Source organism: Dicentrarchus labrax, unplaced genomic scaffold (genome assembly GCF_905237075.1).
Source record: "Dicentrarchus labrax unplaced genomic scaffold, dlabrax2021, whole genome shotgun sequence".
Taxonomy (NCBI): domain Eukaryota; kingdom Metazoa; phylum Chordata; class Actinopteri; family Moronidae; genus Dicentrarchus; species Dicentrarchus labrax.
The window spans coordinates 31,506,958-31,532,883 of NW_026136711.1; the positions used below are offsets into that span (position 1 = coordinate 31,506,958).

At 39.9% G+C, this 25,926-nt stretch overlaps 2 long non-coding RNA genes across 2 annotated transcripts; one reads left to right on the forward strand and one right to left on the reverse strand.

The window, feature by feature from the left end:
* The first annotated feature begins 863 nt into the window (after positions 1 to 863).
* On the forward strand, positions 864 to 4,511 carry LOC127371160 (uncharacterized). The gene is made up of 3 exons (XR_007886363.1): positions 864 to 1,032; positions 1,850 to 1,950; positions 3,575 to 4,511. It is a non-coding gene; the product is annotated as an uncharacterized LOC127371160 (long non-coding RNA).
* A 1,805-nt stretch (positions 4,512 to 6,316) lies between these two features.
* LOC127371155 (uncharacterized) lies at positions 6,317 to 11,884 on the reverse strand. Its single transcript, XR_007886358.1, has 2 exons — positions 11,707 to 11,884; positions 6,317 to 6,972 (listed from the first exon to the last, which is right to left on the reverse strand). It is a non-coding gene; the product is annotated as an uncharacterized LOC127371155 (long non-coding RNA).
* Positions 11,885 to 25,926: the final 14,042 nt, after the last annotated feature.

The following is a 25,926-nucleotide window of genomic DNA, read 5'->3' on the forward strand; positions in this document are numbered from 1 at the left end:
GCTACTAAGTGGATCTTGAGTTAAGGTTATTTGTCAAACATTTGTCTTATACTGTTTTCTTATAAGCAAGACGGTACCAGTATGAAGTTCAAGCTTAAAGGCTTGATTAAACCCAAATGTAAAAACCAAAAACTTACACACTGGTCCTTTAAATGCTCACATTTAATGTGTAAATGAGACTTTTGAGATTTCAGTAGTCCATACCATGCACACTTTTTTTTGTTCTAATGTGAGGATTTAAAATGTTATGTACCATTTAATGCATAAATGCTCACACCCAGAATCTCAAATAATCTGGCAAATGGTAAATGCAGTGCACTACAGACCAAAAAGTTATTTTAGATTTTAAAAGTGGCACGATTGATTTTAAAACCGATGCAAAGACACAATATTAAGATAGAAATTTGCTGCACAATTTGACATGAAGTCGATACTTCAGACCTAGAAAATGTGACCTACAAGTTGTTTGGAAGAATAGATCTGATGTTTTGTGCTATTGATCGTAATGACAGGTGGGCAGTCAGTCTATAAGACTCCATACAGACACTGCTGCATAAACAAGTACAGTATCAGTATTTCTATGGACATCCTGAACACTTTCCTTTAAGGGTGTTGTAGATTAAGAAAGTAATGTTAACATTCCATTTCCATTTTTTTACAACGTCTGACTCACGCAGCAGTTCCTCTATAAAACACTCCAGCAAACAGACTTTGAGCCTGAGAGCCATTATGACTCCTGATCACACAGCAGCAGGAACAAACTCAGTATAGGTGAGTCACATTAAAGGTTAACTGATAATATGAAGATCAAACACTGTGTGCTCAACCCACCTGTTATCTCAAACTAAACAGCGGCAGGATAAAGGAAGCAGAAGGCCACAGCCTCCAAGACTCCCAGAGATAACGGAGGGATGATGGAGGAAAAAGAGCGTCTGTAGTGTGTGTTTGAGTATTTCATGGTTATAGTGCTGTGAGTGAGCTGATAACTGGTGGGAGTCAACAAGCTGGACAAATGGGACAAATTGTTATCAGGTGACTTACTTCACTTTCTGGACCAGTCTGTGTTTACATAGACTATAACTTATTTCCACACACACACACACACACACACACACACACACACACACACACACGCACACACAGACACGCGCATTTCTTTGATATTGCGTCTTCACTTCCTCCCACTGTACAAAAATGAAGCCAAAATATCCCAATCATCTTTCTCCTCTCGGAGTCTTGCGTAGTGGTGACTGGGGAATGGCGCTCGGACGACTCAATCTCAGGGCTCAGCTGTTAATCAGGCTTTTTTTGTAGCTTCTAATAACTAATTAAAATCCAACTTATCTGAAAAATTAACACTTTAAATGTGATAAGAACTACCTAAGATGCCAATGTATTTGACGTGTACTTTGAACATGCAGGCAACAGACTTTATGGCCTGTACTGCAGTCAGCCACTAGAGGGCGATAGAGATGTTTTTGGCTTCACTTTTGGAGATGTGTCATGTAGTCCATCTTTATAAATGTTGATGCCTCTAACTAATATCAACGTAATATCAAAGTAAAAAAAGAGGAAGGATAAGTTCTTTTTTTGGTACCATGATAGTTTTTTAAGTCCCGCCCCTTTTTGGTCTCTGCTCCAATAACATTTGAGCAAGTAATCTATGTTGAAAAAATACAACAACATTTTGAAAGATGGTTAAAAGAGAAAAGCGACATATAGTCGTTAGATAATGTTCAAAAAAACTTTAGATAACAAGGTAACTAATCTACATAAATTGTTTGCTAACTAGCTAATGTTAGCATCAGTTAGCTAACTTAAGATGTGACTTTTATCTTTTAACCATCAGGAGTACAGGAAAGGAAAAAGTTGACCGAGGTTCCGACCGAGGCTTGTTCAACTGCTATTGGAACGCAGAGCCGAAAGGGACGGGACTTAGGAAGGGTCAAGGTACTTAAACCAGCTTCTCGGGGATGTATTAGAGATGAATTAATACATATTTCTGTTGCAGAACTTTGTTAAACTGTATATAAAACAGTTAAACTAGCTCCAACTCGACCAGATAAAATGCTGTTTACACAATGATGCAGTAATAACAATCTAATAATGTACTTGAAATGAAGCACAGTATTTTTATATGTGTACTTAAGTAAAGGATCCGAGTACTTGTGAGTGAGTATTGTCCCGAAAACAAAAAACAATCAATGACTTGTGACCTTGAAACGTTTGCATTATATTACACAGTCCCTCAGATTACCTTTATGATGAGATCATTCCCTGATTATATTACATGCAGGACAAACACACACACACACACACACACACACACACACACACACACACACACACACACACACAGTTTTATTCTTAAACACACACAAAAGAACAGATTCTCTTTCAGTCATTATCCACACAAACACAGAGTCTCTGTTTTGTCCTCTCTCTCTCTCTCTCTCTCACACACACACACACACACACACACACACACACACACACACACACACACACCCACACACACAAACACAAACACTTCCCGCCAAACTTGTCCTCTGGGTTGGCTGTGCCCGGCGAGAGCGTACCGACCCTTTCAGTTGGCCCTTGCCATGGAAACGGTTTGTCTGATGTTACCGCGGCGCCACGTGGCAGACGTAATCTGCAAACACAAAACACACTCTCACACACACACACACACACACACACACACACACACACACACACACACAGAGTTTGTATTTTTTGCACCTGTTCAGCTCAGTAAAGTGTGTTGTGGTTGTTTATTATAGAAACACCATTATCTCACACGAGACTCTGCATGATGCGATACTGTGCCGTCAAAGAACAAAAAAAAAACCTGAATGATGTCAGGCAGGTGGTAAAAACCAGCATCTTCCTCTCACACACACACACACACACACACACACACACACACACACACACAAAGTTACCATGAGTGACAAGCGTACGATGCTAATACATTGCTCCTACACCAAATAAGTGGGCTAAAGTAATACATTTCTTTGTCTTATTTATTTATGTTGTTGTGTGTTTGAAAGCTGCTTTATTAAATTAACATGCTTTACCTGACCTCCGCTAACAAGACAGCAAGTTGGAAAGTATGTTCTTGTGTGTCTTACTGAGCTGGTCCTCTTGTTATTTTCAAAGCTATAACAGAAAGACAGACATGAGTGAATAAAAAAAGGAGGAGAAGAGAGGAGAACAAATAACAGATAAGATAAAGTTGAAGATGAAAGTTATGGTGTCCTCAGGATGCATTTCAGTGGATATATTAAACAGTCGAATCTCTTCGCACCACTAGAGGGTCTCGGTGGGTCAGTCTGTGGTGAACTCACATCAAACTGTCTGCCCTCTCTCTCTCTTTCTTCCTTTGTTTGTATTTCTCTCTCGTCATCGTGTTCGCTCTGATCCGTTGACCGAAAACAAAACCTCTGATCCGTCCAGTCAACAGACGTCATTCTGTTCCACACTTTCTGCCAAGTTTCACCTCACTCTGTTTGCTCTCACTGATCTGACGCTGATATCCCTTTTCTTTTCTTTTTTTGTCTTCGTCTTCCAGGACAACAGAGTGAATAAATGTCTCATCATCCTGTCCAGCTGCGGATTTGACTTGAAACCAGAACAAACTTGATGACCAGCTGCCATTTTGATATTTGGTGAAATAAAACCAACGGACTAGAAGAGTTCAGAGATTCAGCAGCAGCAGCAGCAGGAGTTACTAAACCTGGTCCCAGCTCAATATTTCCATGATTACTCAACCAATAAGATAAGATTTTAGATTAATGAAGCTCCTGTGTTACAGACTCGGGTCTGGGTTTAGAAAACACTGGAAAAAAAAGATTGTGATTCACTTGATTCACTCTTGAATATCAAACTCTCTTACTGTTCTCTCTCACCTTCAGCTGAAGACATTTAGAGCTATTGATCCATTAGATTCTGAGATATCTCCAGTGCCTGATATATCTTAGTCCTCTGTGCCATAGAGAGAGATAGAGACTACAAACACCATGAACACACACACTGAAGTTTCCCACATACACTGTCCTGCTGCCAGAAAATGCATCAAATGTGTATTAATCCATCGCTGAAAGTAGTCCCCAACGAAGGCACGGTTTCCTCCAGTTTTAGAAACATTTGGTAAAAACTACAGTGACCACCTTTTTAGGAAATAACTGAGCTGTTTTAAAATAAAATTAAATAACGATGTGAACTGTTTTCTAAGATTTACGTCTTCGTTAAGAATTAGATTAGATTAGATTAGATTTACTTTATTAATCCCCGAAGGGAAATTGGGTCGTCATAGCAGCCAGGTACATTTAAATACAATAAAATACAACAATAGAATAAAGTACTGAGGTAGAAAAGATAAAAAGAAAAGATAAAGATAAAAAGATAATAGGAACCGGTGGGCTGGTGTGAGCCACAGCTGAGGGAAGTAAAAAAGTATGTTCTAAAACTGACATTTATGTCATTTTTAACAATAAGTAAAATATAGCACCAACCTTGTTCTTTTTAAAAAAAAATTGGGTTTGGCCTTTTTGATTGTATGAAAGTTGAGAGAGACAGGACATACATGGAGAGAAAGTGTGATGATTTCATCTGACAAAGGTATTTGAAAGGTGACCTTTCCATCCTTTTCATTTGAAAAAATATATTATATTATACATTTATTTCATTCTGGAACTTTCAGAAGTCTCAAAAAAGGTGAACTCTGCATTTATGATTTAATTTAATGTTTCCCTGAGGTAACGAGTTGTGTGTCTGTGTGTTTGTGTGTGTGCGTGTGCGTGCGTGCGTGCGTGCGTTTGTTTGAGTGTGCGTGTGTCATACTGTTCAGGATCCAGTGGTTTATTGACACTTTATTGACACTTAATTGACATTTTCTCATCTTGTTCTCAAACTATAGTTCGTGTACCACTGCTGGTACGCGAGCTGCCTCTAGTGGTACGCAGAGGAATCTCTGAAATATTGTTAAAAATGAAATAAATGTATTTAAAAACATAGAAACAAAATACTACAAATTAAAAATGAAAATACTTAAACTATGAGATCAATTTAATTACATTTAAAATAAATTTTGTGTAAATATCAGCCTGTTAGGTAGTTATGCTCATTCATGTAGCGCATACATCCATGTTTAGTTTCAAGCTAAAATGTGAACTGAATAAGGTCGGCCGCACTACTGTATTTAAATAATACATATATATTGGTGATTGAAGATATTTCAGATATAATCTAATGTGGCTGGCGGTGTAAAGCGTTTGAGAAACTCTGTTCAATCCTATAAATAATATATTTTATATTTAATAATATATATGAATGAATGAGCGAACGTCTCTTTCTCAGAACAGTAAGACTTATGAGGCGTCTGATATTGGATATGAACAGCATCATGCCATATCTGGTTTTTACAAGGTCAAGATATTTATAAATGTACACTCTGTTACCAAGTAATGGTAACATAGAAGACAACTTAACATGACCTACTTCTAAAATAAACTGCCCACATCATGACACTGCAGCAACAAGCAGTCTGTCATGTTTGACAGTTATGGTTATATCAGCCACCTTTTTATGGTGATACTGGAGTGAATCCATAAAACAATATCGGTGTCTTGACATATGATTAAATGATGCATATTGGGGATTGGTTTGATTTTGTTTGAAATTTAGATGATAAATACATTTTTACGTACCGATAAATTGTTAATCCTCTTTTGTGAACCAGCCCTTCAGCTGTGTTAAATGTTATAAACTTTAATCTAGTGGCATTGCCGCCCACTAAGCTACAGCAATGTAAAAGATGCTTAATGGCCCTCAGGGAAGAGTTAAGTATGGTTTAACTGTATGCAAATGTCCTCTGATGCATTGTCGCACTTGTTTGGATTACCACAGAAACAGAAGCACATATTTGTTTACTACTTCGCTCCACTAGTGGAGGGAGGACCGCCTATAGCGCAGATACAGGGCTGCAAGGCTGATGCATTCAACTTTCAACAACCTGTACCGCGAGGTAAGAACAGACGGCAAACAGGGCTATCCTGTATTCGAGAAACAAACTGTGCAGCACGAAACTATGTGTTGTATGGCAGCTACGTGAGAAGACAGGTTATGTGCTCAATGCAACATTCCCACGGACTGTATCTGTATGTGTGAACGCAGTTTAAGTCTTAGTAGTAAACGTTACAAAATACAGATGTACGTTTCTCCCATTGGCAAAGTGAACCTATTTAACTTGTCACTGAATAGCAGCCACTGTGAGCATAAGCTGTCATTACAGGAGGCAGAAGCTAAATGTGTATTGGTTTCCTCAAAAGTTATATAGTCTCTCTTTAATTTATACTGTAACATGTTTTTTTTACACAGTAAGTGAGAGAATTATTCCAGCAATACTATTAAAACAAACATTATCTCAGTGTCAGAATAACACATCTGACTGTTTTGCCCCTGAGATGCATCATATGTGTTAAAACATACAGAACACACTTGAACATACAGAAAGACACACACATCGTTGGTAACATGGACATGTGTGAAATGCACACAGTGTTGTTTTGAGTACACATCTGTTCTCAAGAATAAAAACCTTTATTTCAGATAAACATTGAGTTTTATCTTCTTCACAGACTCCTGGTTGTTCTGTTTTGTGGACTCAAACAGAACTCGCCCATCTGTGAAACTGTTTCTGTCCCTGCTGCGGGTTTCAGTCTCTTGGCCTCGAGCCGGTGGCCTGTTTACAGAGCAGGTTGTGTTCGGGGATGTGTCGCCGGGGCAACCACCCTGCTGAACTTTTGTTCCCGCGTGTTGCCTCGATGACTGCAGCAGCAGTAGTAGTCACGAGGACGGAGCAAAGCCCGCCAAACTTCAGCAGCCAATTGGGAGGCAAGGAGGGAGGAGCCAGGGCTAGCAGCAGTGAAACACAGCAGCTGGGAGAGAGAGTGTGTGTGTGGTCACACACTGCAAAAAATGACACATGACAGGTAATTTTGTGCCAGGCTACAATGTTTTCACTTTGTGTGGGTGCATTTATACACATAGAAATTCAACAATAATCACAAATTATATAATATTATCATTAATAATAATAATGTCATTTTTCATTATGTTTTGTTTGCTTATACTGTAATATGTTGAAATGAACTTTCTAAATTGCACTCTGTCTTGTTTCTTTCTTCAGTAACATCACTAAACATCACAAATAAATAGTCCTAAAGCATGTGGTACTATTGAAATGCCAACTAATGGTATTCGTGAGTTGCCTAACTGATTCTGAAAATAACAACAAGCCCGTATGACAGGCCTAGTTAAGACTACGCCATGAGGAAAAACTAAACAGAAGAAGCCTGGGTTTTAACATCTAACCATTGACCCTGCACGTTGACACGTTGTCCATCAGCTGACTTTATCTGCTTCTTTAAGAACTTTACAGTTATAAGTTGTTTATTTGGTTTGGAGCCTTTTCTAATTGATTGGTTTTAGCTTAATTAACCTTGATGAAGTTCAATGCACACTACTCTGCAAGATCTTACCCTGAAACACAAACAAACACACTTAGACACACATACAAAGACAACAACCAGCACACTTTTTACAGTGCAGATACGTGTGTGTATGTGTGTGTTTTCCCGCCACTGAGAAGTTTCTGGCGTCGTGCCAAGAATACATTCCACTGAGCAAGAGAGAGAGAAAGAAGGAGACAGAAAGTCTTTCATTCACAAATGTGAACATGCTCCTGGTATTCACTGGATCTACCTCCCTGTGTGTGTGTGTGTGTGTGTGTGTGTGTGTGTGTGTGTGTGTGTGTGTGTGTGCGTGTGCGTGTGTGTGTTCTTCTAGCCTTTTAGAAAAAATGCTTATTGAGTTTCTCCCCAAGTAAAACTGTGAGATTCTTTACATGTGTGAGAGGTTGTGTGTGTGTCAGGACAGAGAGAGAGAGAGAGAGCGAAGGTGGGACTGTAGCAGCAAGTGTTAAAAAGAAGTTTTATTACAAATACTGCACACACACACACACACACACACACACACACACACACACACACACACACACACACACAAACACAGGGCCAGTTCAGGTCAGGATAATGTTTAAAAGGACCACACAACAGACACACTGAAGTCATACACACTCAGAAAACAACAACAACAACAACAAATAATGGCAGGATATGAAGGAAGCAGTGTTGTCTGTTCTGTAGAAAGTCTTAGATAAAAAACATCATCTTATCTGTTACTCTTCTGTGTTAATTTATTTAGCTATAAATGTATTTTTTGCCGAGACCCGACCCGGTGCAGGACTCGGATATTACAGAAAACTGCTGACGCTGACGCGAGGTACTTCACACTTGTGCTTTTTGACAACATCAGTGTTGGTGTTAATAAAGACATTCTCACCAAATGTATTCAAATCTGCATTTCATGAGTTGAAAATGGCTCAACACAGCCTTTACTGTTTTATATCACCCTGATCCCTGCGAGGCCAATGCTGAGATAGAGTCGACTGTTTTTATGTCATGGCGTTTATATGAAAAATAGCGTTAAAGCACTCTAATCAGAGGAGGGCAGCCCACCCAGGTACCACGCAGAAACCTTTACAAACTGCCGTGAATGTGCTTCTAGTGACTGTAAAAGCTTCAGCGGACTCTCTGTTTCCAGCACAGACACGGAGAGTCTGACAGTCCCTGCTACACTGCGGTCAGTCGGTGTAAAGTCACTGTCTTTGGCAGGTCTGCATGCATTTTTCAAATTTGCTGAGAGGGAGGAAGTTAGCTGAGGGGTGAAGCTACACTTTAATGAAGTTAGTGAAGTTCTTCTTACTTGTAGACCCTTTATTACTGCATCCCAGGGTGGTGAAGTCATGACCCACCGTACTCTGCCTCTGACTGGCCAGCACTCGTTGCCTTCCTTGGTTTGGTTGTTTAGGTTTAGGCATGAGTAGTGAGATTGGTTAGGATGAGAGAGAGCCAATCAGAGGCAGAGTAGGGTGGGCCATGACTTCGCAATCCTGGGAAAAAAAAGATATCTTTCTGTAGCCTACTTCTATATGTCATTGTGCTATTGCAACTTCAACTCTGGGCATCATTGAAGGTTTATCTCATCTAAAAAACGAATGAATACTTTTACATTCACAATCGAGAGCACCGTTTGGAACCACGGTGGCGTAGAAAAAGCATAGTGTGTATGTGACGTTTTCTCAGCAGCACACATGTTTCCCAGCTCACATGTTCATGTTCACACACTGTCACTTACTTTCCCTTTAACTCAAACACACACACACACACACACACACACACACACACACACAGGACTATGAATGTATGTTGCGGCTACACAGTGAGGTGTTGACTGTTGACTGACAGAGAGGAATGTAGTGTACTTTTTCTTCTCATACCGTCACCTCTTTTATCATTACATTTTTAGTTGTGTTTTTAATCTGACTATGTGGGGTTTTTGTATTTTTGTATCTTAGGTTTTGTCTTATTGACCCGGGTTAATAATAATTGTTTTCTGTGTTTGTGTGTAACAATAGCAGAGAGAAAGAGAGGGTTAAATCCAACTATCAGCGTTTCTGAGAAACCTGTCTGACATGTGAAGTCCAAGTCGCACCTCAGCTAGAAGCAGGCAGTAACCCGAAACACCCCCATACACACACACACCTAAATGACACGCACACACACACACACACACACACACACACACACACACACACACACACACACACACACACAAACAAACACACACGTCCTGTGGCAGACCTTTAAGGTTGTTGTGGTGTCAAACACTTTGCTGCTGCTAAATTAGTTTGTGAGTGGTGTGTGTGTGTGTGTGTGTGTGTGTGTGTGTGTCACACCCACTCCCAGGTGACCTACTCTGACTAACCTGAGTTGTGTTTGCTCTCAGACATGTGAATCTTCTGTCCCACGTAAACAGTTTACAGTAAAGTGTAACAGTATTGTGCAGAAGCAAAGGCCAGGCCTCCAGCAAAGTGTAGCTGCAGCATTACTGTGATCAGTACATCCACCAAATACTCAATGCACCTCTATGTTTCAATTGTTTCATTGTGTGCATGAGGATTGTTTTTAGAATCTATTCCTATGAACGCGGAATTTCTTTAAAACCCAAAGGAAAAACAGACTTTTTGTGTAGCAGCTAATTCACTCTGTGAAAATAGTGACAGGTGCTGAATCTGAGGACAGACAGAATGGTCATCTGCAGCATCTGAAACATGACGATTATTAATGTTGAATAAAGCACCACAAAGTAAGTAGTGTCAGCCCGTACAAGTTCCTGCCTGCGTGCTGTTCTGAGGTGAAAACTGTCTTTTAGGTGGACAGTAAAGTTTAAAGAAACAAAGGGGGAAGTGAAGTTGAAGCTGCACATGAGAAGTAAGAGAAGAAGTTCATGTTTCTGTAGAAAACACAAAGAGGAAGCTCCAGCTCCTTTTTAAAGGTCGTAACTATTGGGTCAATGGTCATCTTCTTCTTCTTATGAGACAAGAGAAAAGGTCAGTGTTGAGATCAAACACTAGAGCTACAAGAGGTTTAACTTTGAGCATGTCTGAAGGTGCAGCTGTGGAGGACAGACAGGGTCAAGTTCATGTTTAACCGGTTGCATGTTGAGGGGAGACAGAAGAGTGAATGAGACCGTCGCTGCTTCTGCAAAACAGAAAATATAAAATGAACAGATGTAAAAAAAAAAATTCTGTTTTCACAAATTTCAAAGAGTCAGTGAGAAAAGAGAAGGATGTTGCTGCATACATTTAAAGGCCAAGTACACCAAAAAAAGACCATTTCTCCTCCAGTGGTAGCAACCCTGAATAACCAAGAACCAAGAAATTATGTTTGTATATTACTAAACATTTTTTGAAATACTACATTTATGTAACAAGGAGGTGGTTGGGGTGGATGGTGCATACAAAGAGCAGGACTGGCACCCCACAGCCTCCTGCAACACCAGCATTTTGGTTACGGTTTGCAAAGATTGTTATTTCAGTTAAATGTTAAAAACATTTTCCCACTCACTCAACAGCTGAACTGGAATGCCGTTAAAATACATTAGGACTATTTACAGTCTAGTTAAGACTCACTCTTAACCTGACCTACTGCCAGCGAGTAGGTCAGGTTCATATCGTACGTTACCTCAGAAACTGAAAACCCAGAGTGTCCCTCAGCTAAGGGTTGAGAAACTAAACCCGGACAGACCCCCGGTGGTAGTTTGCTTTGTTGGTTAGTCTGAGGATGAGAACTACAGAGCGATTCTCAGAACATCTCTGTGAGGTTAGAGCTCAGAGGTCAGAGGTGTGGTAAGGCCAGCAATGATGAACATAACTCAGCAGTGACACAGAGGAATCTGTCTCTGGAGACACACACACACACGCACACACACACACACACACAAACAACTTCAACACATGGAAAATTTTACAACATGAGCAGCAAAAGCAAATATTGGCACATTAAATGCCTACTCATTTACACACAGGCACACACACACACGCACACAGTCTGATCCTGATGGTTCAGGTTTGGCCCTTAAATATAATTGCTGCTATTTAATTTGACATATTGCAAGTAAAAAACAATGATACACTGTAGGGGTGTCACGATATCTGTTCTAAATCAAACATTTATCAAAATGAGACCATCAAACTCAAAAGCTTTCTCAGTATTTGTTTTTCTCTCCACCACCGCCTACCTTTGCTTGTCCGGCGTGTGTCCACAGAAAAACAGTTCAGAGACGACGACACGCTGGTGGCCTGCAGCTGCACTTTTCAACTTGACACCATGGTCACTGCCAGACTGGCAATTCTTTCTACCCTCACTGTCCACTGTTGCTACGGTGATCTAATGTTGCATGAACAGTGAACACAATACGCAGCCTGTCAGTTACTGTTGACTAAAGTAACTTAATTACCCATTATAGCGTACACTGTTCTGTGACTGCGTCAACGTGCTGGCACCAGGAGAGACTCAGTTCCCACAACAAACCTAGTCAACGTGACTTATTAGGGTTCAGGGTTTGGGTTCCTCAAGGCCACCTTCCTTAAAAGGGGACTGATGGCTTTTTGCAGATGTTCAGAAGTGAATAGTTATACTGGATTTTGGATTGACAGCTGAAGATTTCACCACATTTCGTTCACAATTGACAACTTTAATCTGAGATAACCCAAACTTACACAGTGTAGAGGAGTCTTAACACACAATAAATAAAACCCCATCAATGTCTCTAGAGGGTGATAAACTAAACTAAGCATCTGCAGTATTTTTATGGGTTTTGAATTAGTTCCATATTTAAAAAGAAAATCAGATAAACTGCTTTCAGTAAATTGTTTCTGTAGGCCACCACTGCCTGAGGTTTGGACTGTTTCCATGGCAACAGAGGATGCCAGGCCTGATTTCGGCAGTCGAGCTGCGGGCTCAAGTCCCCGATCGTACGAGATTGTTTGGGCTGTCCTCCCTGAGCAGCAAGCAACCAGCAGCACTGAGGCAACAGTGTGTGTTTAAAAAAAAAAACCAGAAAGCATAGTTAAGAAAGCATTAACAGCAGTTGGACTCGCTGCTGACTTTCTGCTGCCAACTTTGCATCTGTTTTGAAACTCATTTTCAGGTTGTGGTTGGGAAAAGACTCAGTGTACTAAAGTTGAGTAACAGTTGGAGGTTTGGAGAGCACTCCTCATATTTCAGGCTCTTGCATCACAAAACGTTTTTTACGGTTATTCCATCTCCAGCAGATGATTGCAAGATTTGGGAAAATACCCTGAAGGATGAATCTTGAGCTTTTAGTTTTTCTTCAGAAATTCTGCTGTGAGAATCATTAAAAACAACCGGTACTGAACTGGTTTAAAACAAACAAACAAAAAAACATACAAACAAAATAATACTCTTTTATCTGTTACTGAAGTACTGGAGGAAATGTACTTACCAGTAGTTACATTCCTCCATTGTTGAAAGAGTGCTGTAGGTTTAAATTTGCATCTAAATTAGGTCATTTGCATAATATTTATAACATTATCTAATTTTATTATCTATTACGGGTGTTTTTTACTTTTATTTACAGCATTAAAAATTCACATTCAGTCCCATAACAGCGGTCAGTATTGACTTTTTAAAACAAAACTATGAGCACAATCTTTCCCTTAACCAAGTGGTAGATTTGAACCAAACCTCAATCATCAAGTCAGCAGCTTGCAAAGGCAGTTTAGATAAAAAAGTGCAGGGCTGCAGGGGTGCACAGGGGCACAGGAAAAAGAGAGTGACATGAGAGAAAAAAGAAAATACAGCGTAATGATATGAAGCTATGAAGCTGTATTGGTGCTGCAGCTCATTCGACAAAGCAGATGTACGATTGGATAGTGTGATGCATCTAATATCATACATATAGTTCTTCATTTTGGACTCTCAACGGCACAAATCTGTTCACTAAAGTTGAACTCTGGGCAGATTTACTTTGTCTACTTGTCTCAGGCCTTAGTCACCATGAGTCAGAATATTGTAAGTAATACCTAAAAAATACTTTGATATTGTGATTCAGACAGCATCATGTTTCCCACAAAATGTACTCAGTGTAATGAAAGATGCTGCATATGAAACTCATGAGAGGAGATATGGTTGTGAATTTGTCCCATACAGTCAAAATAGCCAAAATAGCCCAGTGTCCTGATCTGACACCGATAGAGCAGCTCAGGGTCGAGGTGGTTCACTGCAACTCTCAGCTTTTATGCTACTTTTACCTTTATTTAACACAGACACAGACATAGCCACACACACACACACACACACACACACACACACACACACACACACACACACACACACACACCCACACCCACACACACACACACACACATACCTGTATGCAATAAAACATCAGCCTCCCAGATAGTACACTCTGTCAGAACATGATAGCATGTAAACACACACACACAAACACAAGTCACTATGACCTTGGTCGGGTACATTGTGTACACACGCACACACACACACACACACTGCACACACAGCAGTTACACATTAACTCGCAGAGCAGCCCCAGGGTGCTGACGTGGATCTGAAACACACCAGCTGACAGACTGACTGATGAAGCAACATACAGCACTGCAAACCCAGCAGGTCTGACCTGAGGGTGACGCTAGAGTAATGGAGACATTAAAATCCTAAATATCATCTGCAATCTGCCCATTAGACTATGAGATTACTCGTCATTTTGGCCTGATGGTGGTGCTAAAGGAAAGACAGGGAGTCATCAGAATCATCTGGAGTCCTCCTGTAGGGAATCTACAGTGAATTCAACCACTAAATCTGGCCAGTAGAGCAAGGTTGACATTTTATGTCCAAGAAAATACAATTATTAATAATACCATACTATGGGTGTCTAGGGTAGTGTTGAGCCGAAAATGCACTCCCCAGAAAGTGTTTAGGAGCATGTTTCAGCCATTCTGAGTCGATTGGAATAGGTTTGTAGTGACCATTGTTTGGGTCCGCTTCATCTGGGTGATCTGTCTATGTCTGTCTACTCCAGGGGCGGCAATGTCTGGTCAGTCCACTACAGATTGGTCCACGTGAATACAATGAGAACTGTGATTGGCCAAACATGGCCTGCTTGTGTTTTAACCTGCAAGTTGATGATGACCAACATGAAGCAGGTTGAAAATTTTATTTATTTTCTTCTCTGCTTCAGTAAAATACATGTAGTAAAGTCATCTCTGCTGCAAACCCTCTGCTTCCCAGGATCACTGCTCTCTACCAATAAAAGAATGTGATCACAGTGGACTGTACGACAAAGGTCTTCTGTTCATTAATGAGACAAAGTGAAATAGTTAGCTCGTTATCTGGATTAAATCAAAAGATCTAAAGATCCAGAAATACGTGCATAATTCACTGCCACTCGTACTGTGAACATTTACTTTTGGGGACATAATTAAAGCGTGACATGGCCCCATCATGTCCATCTATTTGCCAAGCATTGTATTTCTATCTTTCTGTATCTCTTGATCATCATGAATCATGTGTTAAATAAGGGTACATATGATTCATGCACGAAGGTGATCTAATTCCCTTTAATAAAGACACATGCATGCTATTCTTGCCATCCCCATTGAAGCGTAGCAGTGCAATATGATAAACTTTATTCACTTTAACCACCCCCCCAGACCGAATCACCATTAGTCATTGCTCTGTTTTGTAGCCAGCACACTGTCAGTCAATCAGTCCATTCTTTGGAGTCACCCTCATAAGAAAAAGTGAGCTATGTGAGTGTGCCATTGTATAGTTCACACACCGACGTTGAACTATAAATCATAAAGGTACACCACAGGTTCTCTATTTTCTGTATTAAACCAGATCATCTTTCCTTAATCTTGCTGTGAATGCCTGAAAACAAATGAAATATGTTGTCAAATATGTTCAGTATCAACATTTTTGTGACTTGCCCGATACTTTAATTGACATTATTTCCTCATTATGTTACCAGAAAACATAATCCGGGTTTCTTGTATATAAATAGTCCACAGTTACTGAAGCTAAATCAGCTCTCAGTTATGTATTTTTTGTATTTTTTGTCCTTTTGTCAATAACTGAACGAACACAGGCTGTAGATAGAGTCTCGTCACTCTATCTACAACTAAAGTTTAGCAGGAGAAAAACCTGCTGTGAGTTTTCACAGCTTCATATGAGTTTAAACATGTAAGAGAGAGAAGGTGAGGTGAGAAAGTGCTCCGAGTTCACTGAGTTCGTGTCAGCTCCACTCTCTCATACTACAGTTCAAACACTAATGTGTTTCTGTCTGGCTATCTGCAAAGTTACTGTCAACTATGTCAGATACATAGAGAGGAAAATAAAGAAGTGCAGTAATAGTTAGAGTTAATAAAGAATCTGAAGAAGTAAGTTCAGTTCAGACATAGAAAGGGTAAACAAGACTACAAATGGTCTTTTCTGAGCCTTATATGTCCCTCATTGGTTACTCGTTGCGAACCCTGCTGTGTCTACTCAGAATTTTAACTGTTTTCAGCTTTTTTTACCTGGTGCTCGCAGTGCCTTCGTGACCTTCCCACTCATCTTTCCACTGAGTTCAAAAACATTTCTCCTCCGCGATGGGTGTGAACATGCTGCGATTGTACCCGTTTTTTCAAAGACATCAGTGTGTGTGGGAGGTTAAATGTGTTTGAGAGCCATACTGCACACACCAAACAATATGTGCTATCTACAAATGTTATAAGGTGCGTTTCCGTCCGGGATGCTTTAGTCCTATGAACTACTTTTCAGGGAAATGAAAGGTTCCTTCAGCCCATTGTCTGCGTTTCCACTGCGGTCTAAAAATCTGCGAAGATTAAATGTACTGCACTGTACACTACACGCCACATTCACCTTCACACAGTGATGACACAGGCCAACACACGTTAGACATATTAAGGCCCTGACACCGTGTCACTGAATGTCTGTAACTTTAGTTTTTGCAGTGTGTTCAGCACCTTTGGCACTCGTCCTTGAAGCTGTGTCCAGCTTAAGTGAATCAGCGTACGAGAAAAGAAACGTGAGTAAGCAAAGCAGCCGCTAGTGTTGCCACTTGTTCTTTAACATCGGTTTGATTTGTCAGCACATTTAGACATTTTTGCGTGCCTTGTCCCGCTGCAACATCATGAACACGATATTGATGCTTATTGTGTTGAAGAACAATAAACCAAAAACAAACTGGTTTACGGCAGCAGATTCTTAAAAAATGGTGGCTGAAAGAAAATACTGCAAATTCTCAACCAATCAGAAATGTTTAATGCTGCTTTGGAAAGTACAACCCCTCAAGCAGGGACTTTTTTAGGGGTAAAACAGTCTCCTTGGGACTTCATTTAGACCTTGTCCCCATGTGGAAACACGCTGAGTTCCTCCAAATGTTCCTACTCCATGGAGAAAATCCCTACAGTAGAAACAGCAGCTATTGTATATTTAGCAGTGGAGTAGTTCGTTATTTTGTGAGTTTTTTGTTGGAGTTTTTATTCAAGTATAGATTGTGTGGTATGTTGCACAGCCCACTGGGTTCATGTCTTATACCAGTCAGCACATGTATCACAGCCTTGTCTCTATCTCCTGTATACATCTATATTCTATATGTGTACCTTTGTGCGTGTGTGTGTGTGTGTGTGTGGGTGTCTGAACCTGTATGCTTATCAGCTGGCAGGCAAATTTCCAGTTAGTTTAGATAGTGATGTAGATAAAGACTACACACACACACACACACACACACACCTTTTATATAAGACAGTAAAACATTTACAGGTGTGTTGGTCCACACCTGTCAGTGTGGCGGTTAGACGGAAATTATGTCCAAATGTGGCAAGTAAAAATCTTGTTTCCTTTAACTGCCTACATACAGTATAATAGTGGGTAACTCCATTTTCAGTGGGTTGATTTCAGACTGTATATTGACCTAAGACTTCCTGTTGCTCATCCGGTGGGAAAATACATTTGTTCAATGATTTACCGCCACCAGCACTGACTGTGTATGTGTGAATTAAATATGGATTTCCATATTTGTTAAGGCGGGTGTGGATCAACTGTGAAGCATTAAAAAACGTTGCTGGCATTAACTGACTTATTGCATTGCAATAATTTATCCCTGTGGTATTTACAATTCATTGCTCTCCGTAGTTAAAGGACAAATCATTTGGCAAACAAGAACCGGAAATCCTGCTCACTTTCAAAGTATGTGACAAACAAAAATGACCTTGGAAGAGTTACCATTACTTATTCAATGACTGATTTATATACATACACATTAAATATAGTATAATTATGTGTGTTTCTACAGTAATGTGACTGTTACTGTTAATGTTTGCACTGAGGGTCTTACACACCTGAAATTGTCTTGTTGTTATTGTTTAAACCTCCACAGTGGACCAACTGTTATATATCTGATGATTTTAAAAAAATGATATACAAATAGAGCCAGTGGCTGCTTATAGTCCATTACTGCCAAAAGAGCCTCTTAAATGTTACAGACTGGAACATTATACAATACAGATTATACAAATTGCAACAAGAAATAAATGTAGCAGTGGAAAATTTCATTCAAGGACCAAAGATGATGTGATTGTACTTTATTGCATCAGTTTGTGTTTTTATTCAAGCCAACATACATTTTAAATTGCAGTTGTACAATAAATGAATAATTTAACAGTAAACCACAATTTTCACTACAGTATCAGAACTTTAACAAATTACAACATTTTGACAATAAAGGAAAGGAAAGGTCTGCTACTGAGAGTTATTCTAGATATATTAGATTTATAACATCTCAATTAGTGCCAGCTAGATGCACAACAAATATAAAACCAGTAGATGTACTGACAGTGGTCTGTTAAAGGTTTAAAGCAGTTTTGTTCCACCTTCCTGAACATTGATAGTGATCAGCTGATGTTGAGTGTTAAAGAGAGTCACTGCATGTAGAAACACTAATTTGACTTTAAACATGTTTCTTCTGAGAATTGATTACTTTTAATGTGTAATCAGAAGTCCTTTATATTATGGAATCGCTGCTGCAGAAGTCAGGAAAAGTTTTGATATCAGTTTCCTTTTCTTGGAACTGATCGCCACACACACACACACACACACACACACACACACACACACACACACACACACATACATACATTGTGTTCTTGTGAGTTTTATTATGCAACGTTGTTAAACATTAACAGCGGTGCTATTGTCAGCCAGAGGTAGCTGCGAGGTTATGGAGCTGGTTTTCAGAGGCTTTTCTGAGGTCTAGTAACTAATCTGTATTTATCCAAGGAAAGTTGACTGAACGAATGTTTCTCAGCCACACCCTCCATCCATTACATTCACAGTGAGAACTCCACTGTTGGTTGTGATGTTAAACACCTTGCTCCAGGGCAAAGGGCAGAGCTCTCTGACTCTCTGATGCCCAGTGTGTGACTTCCCATCAGATGCAGCTCTCCATGATGAGTCTGAAAGATGTGAGTTTACTCAAACCACCAAACTTACAAACAAGGTCCAGTTAGGGGCTTTTGATCGTATCACATGATGCTCATCAGCAGATAGAGTTTTAATTTCTTTGAGATTATATGTCTCAAAGAACTTCATGTTGAACATCCGATTCCAGATAATCTGCAGCTACAGCCTTTACTCTTCTAATTTCAGCCTTTCCACAAGATATTGCAACCTGGCTGCAGGGATTTTCTCCCATTTAGCCACAAGAGCATTAGTGAGGTCCAATATTAGTGAAGTTCTGGCTCACAGTCGGTGTTCCAGCTCATCCCAAATGTGTTGGATGGGGTTGAGGTCAGGCTTCCATGCAGGCCAGTCAAATTCTTCCACGGCAAAACTGGGAAATTCTTTTCTTTATGGATCTGGCTTTGTAGACGGGATGATTGTGATATTCAAATAGAATAGTATCATTATGATTCCCCTTCACTGGAACTAAGGCCATGACCACAGAAGTACGTGTCCATATACTTTCCACGGTCAGATAAAATGCATAGTTCACACATCTTTATTTGCCTTTTGTTAGGCAACATAGTGTCACAACCTCTTATGAATAATCCACATGAAGGATTGTTAAAATGACTTCCTTGTAGCCTCAATCTCTAAAACAATCACGTTCTCCTTGTGGTTGACCATCACCCATCCAGCTTTTGGATACCGCTGTGTGTGTTTTCCGTAGCGGTCTGTGGTTCTTGTCCTCTGATTCAGAGAGGAAAGTGGTGAGTTCACTGGGATTATCAGCACTGAAGAACTGGTTTCACAATGACACACTCAGTGTGTCTGAGCTAGTTTCAGTATGACTGTGTATTTGTGAATGGGTGAAAGGCCTACTGTTGGCAGCTTATGTGTGACTTTCACTACCTGGCTGTCAACTATTAACAGTAACCAGGTTTTCTTGTCCTTCTTTGGCTGCAGATCAAAGCTGAGAGGCTGACTGCCTGGAAATTTACAAGTTTTTAACAACAACAGCTTGGTGAGAAGATTTCCACTGAACTGTCAGCTCAGAGTGGTGGATGGGATCAAATCAAACACATCATTTAAATTAAATCATTTTAGGTGACTGTGGACAAAAATGTGTACATTACTTAAGTTAGAGTAAGACATCAAATTCTGAAGCCTTATTTCTATTTTTCCCTGCATTTTAAGGGCCTTTTAGTTCAGTCAGGTAACTAATGTTTTAAAATGTTTATTACATAGTTGGATCCTGGGGTGGGTCTTACAGAACGACAGGCAGCAATCCTGATGCAGCAGCATTGATAGAGCAGAGGGAGAGCTGGGACATTTTTGCAGCTTAAATAGACCGCCAGATCGGAAGGGTGTGCTTGGTTTGTGATTATGGAGAGTTAGACATGTCATGTGTGTAGAACAGTGCAGCTCGAGTTGACTGTCTGAGTTAATTCATTGCATTGCTGCTGTTTGCTGTTAATGGGATGAGATCTTGTAAATAAAGTTTGATAGCAGGCCTGACTGCCACAGCTTGGAGGGCACAGAAGAAGAGGTAGGTAGAGCTAATGAGGAGCTGATGAGGGGACAAACCTATGAATATTATTATCCATTTCTGCCTGTAGATCCTCCTAAATGTTACACACTAGGCCTTTAAGTGTGCCTGATATTTATATTTTAACCTTTAAGATTCTCTGGGTTAAATAAACTGAATGACCATGATGGTGACTTTTTTTAATGTATTCATTATTAATCTTGACATTTGGCAAATATATTCATAATTTAATGATATGATTTAAATATTTTAATGTGTAAAAATATAATGTAATAGCAAAAGTGTTTGCTCCAAATCCTGTGAGCAGGGAAACTGGGCCACTGTGTCATATAAACACACTCATCCAGGCTTTTTCTTCCGGCCTACCGGTAAGACTTCCACTCAAGTGAGTCAGAAAAACAAACAATATGATGAAACACAGCACAATGATTAAATGCTGAGGAATCCCTACATGTATAAATATAGCCCAGTGTGACCTTTGACCCACATAGAGCTGCATACAGTATCCGTAGTGATATCAGTCCTGATGAACCTCTTCCTTCCTCCCAACTGACCAACTGACTGTTAAAATAAGTGGAGAAATTTCCTTTTTCCTGTGTGTGTTTCCAGTGTTGTAACCTGTAGTGACACTCACACACACACACACACACACACACACACACACACACACACACGCAGCAGGGTCAGTTCACAGCCATGGGAGGTCAGTGAAACAGCACTAGTGACTTCTTTTGTTCCTGATCATTCAGCCTGACACACAATTGTGTCTCTATTTCTTTGTGTGTGTGTGTTTGTACAACAGAACAGAAATGAAAGTTCACACACACACACACACACACACACACACACACACACGCCAGCCGGACACAATGAAGAGTTCATCTGCAGTTTTTTTGGTCTCTCTCTCTGATTACCCCCCTCTTTCTCTCTCTCACTCCTGTCCAGACATGTCTGTTTCCTCTCTGCTGCCTTTGTAAGAATAATCGTGACCCATGTCGCACTACTGTTCACAACACTTTAAAGTAGGTTTGCAATTAACGAATACTCCCATTATCGCTATTATCCCAATCTGCCAATTATTTTATCGACTAATCCATTAATAGTTTTGTTCAGAAAACATCAGAAAACTGTGAAAATTGCACATCTTAGTAGCTAAAGGTGACGTCATCAAAAATCTGTCCATAACCCAGAGGTATTTAATTTACTATAATGTCGGACAAGGAAAAGCTAATTGTTTAAAACAGAGTTATAAAGTTAAAACACAACACAAACGAGAACACAACATGGAAACCTGATTAGAAGCTTGTCTGTATTTAAGACTTCAAGAGCAAAGGTAGAAATGTTAACTACAGTGACTCCCAAAAAAACTAAACAAAGATGCAAAGAAATGTGCTGCAAAAGAAGAAATATTTAGAGGAAAGAAAAGTGAAACTATTTCCTTTTTCTTTTTACTTTTACAGTTTTTACTTTAAATAAATATTTGCGTTTTAGTTGTTATATCCCCGTCAGGAAAGAAATGCAAAAAGTGAAACTGCTTCCTTTCCCACTGTTTGAAATATAAACATATACGTCTATCCCCATCAATGTATCACTGAACTCTGATAATGTTGCTCAGTTGGTTCAAACCACAAACACTAACAAGCGAGTAAGTGATTTACTGATTTACTCAACCACGTTTATCCTCTGAAGGAGCAGAAACAGGACATTTGACTCTTTCAGCCTAAATCCTAAAGCTTTCCTTTATGTGTGTAATTTTTTTTTTCATCAAATCTGATGCGTTTGAAATTCACATTTGGGAAGTTTGACGCAGTTCCACTGGAGCCACATTAAAGAGTAGACATTCAAAAACAAGATAACCAGATTTAAATAGAGAAAAGTTTGGTGTGATATTTTAAAAATATCAGCAGCTACCTCTCTCTCTCTCTCTCTGTTTCTCTCTCCCTCCACAGTTCAATTCAGTTCGATGTGAGCTTAATTGACATGAGTGTCGCTCTCTCTTTTCAGAGTCACTGGGCATGTCCTGGCATGTCCTCTGGTGGTCTGTGGACCCCCAACCCACCTGCTGTGAGAGAACAGAAAAGAATAGATTTGATATACACGATGTCTTTCACGGTATATTTGTGGCATTCCTATCTGAGACCTCCCAAGAAAACAGCAGTGTTGCCACGAACATCATCGGCACTTGCACATTTTAATAAATCAACGTTTTAAAAGGCTCTTGCATGATCATAGGTTGCAGTGGCATGTGCTTTTGTTCGTGAAACACGTCAAAATTAACGTTATCAATGAAATTATCTCACATTGCAGCTTGAATGTTGCAGATTTAGAGAAACGGGCACCAGCGACCATCTGATGGTCTGTTAAAACACCTAACACGACATTATTATTTCGTAACCGATGTAACAGTCCTAAGTCTAGCAAGTGTATTACACTGGACTAGAAAATAAATGGTTAATATAAATCATTACTATGATTTTATTTAATTATGGCACTCTCAACTGATGAACTGAAATGTGCTACCGCCCTCCCCAGTGTTGAACGTGTTGCTGTTTCAGGGCTGCTGGCTGCTGCTGACTCTGAAATTCCAGCGAGCTGCCACACAGGAGCTGAAAGCAGCTGAGACGTCACATGTGTAGGCCAGTCAGGAGTGTGTGTGTGTGTGTGTGTGTGTGTGTGTATTTTGTTCGAATAAAGGAGTGTTAGATGGTGTGTGTTCCTGCTTGTTTCTCTATGTGTGTATGTCTCTTATGTATCTGGGTGTGTACATTTACTGCAGTTAGTGTGCTCATCAGACTGCTGTGTGTGCGTGTGTACGTGCATGTCTGTCTGTGTGTGTGTACGTGCATGTCTGTCTGTGTGTGTGTGCGTGTGTGACAAAGAGAGAGAGAGAGAGAGAGAGAGAGAGAGAGTTGTGTATGTTGCAAGCTTAGCTGTTTTTGACATTTATACAGTGATTGATGGGCAGAGAGTGCCGGTTGCTCCTCTGCCACATCCATCGTCCTATTTCTCTGTGTCTTTCACTGCACTCCCGCCCTCCCTTCCCTTGCTCTGTACGGTCTGCCCCGGTCACTGAATATCACATATGGTTTATTTCAGACAGGGAAAAATATGAGGATTTAATAACTTTTTTTAGGAATCTAACCAACAGTATTTACGGGGGGGGGGGGCAGGTACCACAGGGCCATACACACGGGAGTGTACTATGAATCGATTCCTGGCAGAGCTTCACCTTGCCACTGAACCAGAAACAGTAAACTATTGCTGCTCAAAATATTTTTTAAAAGGGGAAATATATATTCATCACTGTGTAACGTGAGAAAATGACAAAAAATAAAACAACTTGGGAGTACGGCTCTCTGAGGTGGGGGTGCTGCAGCACCACTAGCATCCCTACTTTCCCCGGCTATAACACACAGCTGGTACCCACTGCAATCTACCACACGTTGTTTCCCAAATCAAATAAATTCAGAATATTAGGTTCAGGTATATAAATAAATCTCCCCCAAACTCCTTTTCAGGAAGGAATAAAAGGAAGAAACTTCAGGAAGAGAACTGGATGAGGGATGGGCATGCAATAGATGTAGACAGAAATAATAAAACAAAAATTACAACATAAAAAACAGAAAGACTATATATATAATATATATATATAATATATAAACCACAAAAACTGAATGAAGTAGGTAAGAAACAATATAGTCAAATGATATAAACTGAAACATAACGCAGCTAGTGAATACATGATAGTAACAGAAATGAAAAAGAACACAGTTAATGTAATCCAATCAGTTTTTTCAGGACATTTTACAGTAACTGTTTTATGGGTGGCTGCTTCCCGGTACTTGTAACACCCCCATGTGCCCACCCCTCTATTCAAAACACCCTTGACACGTCCCTGAATCAAGCTGAATGTTACAGCTTGTCTCATACATTCTTGGAATTATATACACTTTTCACACTGAAAGACGACGTTAACAAGCCAGGAAGGAAGTAGTTCTACATTATGTCTTCAAAGTGTCCCGGAAAAGTAATGGAATTTTTTACAACAGAGGCTGAAGTCAATTTAATATAAAAAAGGATCCAGAGGTAATTGAGAAAATCCATGTCTGACTTCACTCTACTGTTTATTTATCAGCATCATTATTTCACCACTCTTTCATAAAAAGTTAAAACATATTTTAGTCTGAAGCATAAAGCAGCATGCTGGAAGAATACACAATTACCCCTATACATAGTAATAAAGACATACATTCACAGTTGGTAAAACCAAACAGCTATTAGCTCCTTTTTAAATAAACTGAATTAACTTAGTGTGTTACTCCTGTGTTTTAGATGTATCTGCCAGAAATGGAGACTTTGCAGCCATTTTTGTCACTAATTTGTTGACTTCTGCAGAAGTGGGCGATATAGTCGCTGTTGGGAATTCCTGATTATATCTCCAACTCGTAATTACCATAAGAGGCTGCATGAGGGTTGTTTTCCCATTTAGCTGCTTGTAATTACAGTCTGGGAAGTTTGAGCACCTAGTTATTTTAACCACGATAAAACAACAATTTCAGAATTCATCAATTATAGCAACCATGAGCTTTAGGCTCTATGAGAACCTCATCAAATACTGTAATACCCAAACTCCATCTGTTGGTGGTCTACAGTGGGTTTATCAAAGGTTGGTTGCTGAAAGCAGCTGCCTGCTGCTGGAAACTGGGTTTCTGAAGGCTGAGGGTAGCTGATTATTCTTGGTGTACGTCCCTGTGACTGAACCCTTTCTTAACCAGAATCATTTCATTCATTGTTCATATAAAACTATTGATTAGTAGAGCTTTGAGAAAGCCTTGAGAGCTAATTAACTGCACAATGTAATGCTAACCAACGGCAATACTGAAGCTCACATTATATTTTTGAGTCTATATAGTAGTCGTAAGGGTCCATGTGGCCATATGTACACCCTAATTGTACATGTGGGAGTATATTATGGCCTGCAAGCCAAAGGCTGAAACAATGCTGTAATCATTTTGCTCTTTTTAACTGAAAGCAGACTGTCAGGGTGAACATCTTTATTAAAACTGTCCATGATTGTTGCCACAACGTTGTTTCTTTCCCTCTCACTGCGCTCATAGACGTCTGCGGGTGTGATGACTTCCTGCTGCTTCGGTCTCTTCCTGTAAAACTGTCGGTGCTGCTGTGTAAAGCCTGTAACCCCCTGACCTCCAGCTGCTCTGTTTTATATTTAAAAAAAAGAGTTAGAGAAAGAGTCAATGCTGGTTTTCTGACTGAAGAACTGCGTATCTACCTTGCTTAATGGTAGTGGATGGAAACAAGCATCACACGTTCGCATTTTGCCAAATTACTCAAAAGTTGGTTAAAATCTGAGATATTTTTGGATGGAAACACGACTACTTTCTGCATCACTCCTTCATCCCTCCA